This window comes from Penaeus monodon, chromosome 25, assembly GCF_015228065.2.
Source record: "Penaeus monodon isolate SGIC_2016 chromosome 25, NSTDA_Pmon_1, whole genome shotgun sequence".
NCBI classification, from domain to species: Eukaryota; Metazoa; Arthropoda; class Malacostraca; order Decapoda; family Penaeidae; genus Penaeus; species Penaeus monodon.
The window spans coordinates 12,735,795-12,736,326 of record NC_051410.1 but is presented as its reverse complement, the minus strand read 5'-3'; the positions used below and the strand labels follow the sequence as shown (position 1 = coordinate 12,736,326).

Here is a 532-nt window from a genome sequence, read left to right as displayed (position 1 = left end):
CCAAAAGCATTGGAATCGCTAATGGGATGCTTTTAACACTGGCCATCATCGCGCTACATTTCCAACATGAAATATAACAAAAGTAACAAACTCATTGTCAACCAAAAAATGTAACGCGTGTCCTAATTCCGCAATGTGGCGCTGGAACAACATTTATAAACGGAAATGGGGGGGGAGGAGGTATGAAGGTTCGTCATGAAAACAAACAAACAGCAAACGGAATTACGGATGCATGGCAAATCAATCTCATGCAAGAATATCACACATTCGCACACGCAGCCTTCCTCGCCATCAACACCATGCACAGTCAAAAGCAAGCCTGTTTCGTGTCATTCATAACCCTCCCGGACCGACCCATTGAACGCCATGCAACATTTCTGCCGAGCCCCGATTCCCATGCAGCATTAGGACCTCTCCGGCCGGCTCCGTATCATGCACTCGTAGCTCCGGTCATGACACAGCTCCTCGAACAATGCCGCTCGAATTCGCATCGCAGACACTTAGTGTATGCTGATCGTCCGGAACAATGGGC

General features: G+C 48.3%; 1 protein-coding gene across 1 annotated transcript in view; it reads left to right on the top strand.

Annotated features, from left to right (window-relative positions):
* The window catches only part of LOC119589049, a 43,862-nt gene that overhangs the window by 16,597 nt on the left and 26,733 nt on the right, over positions 1–532 (top strand). The gene's annotated exons all lie outside the window — the stretch shown is intronic.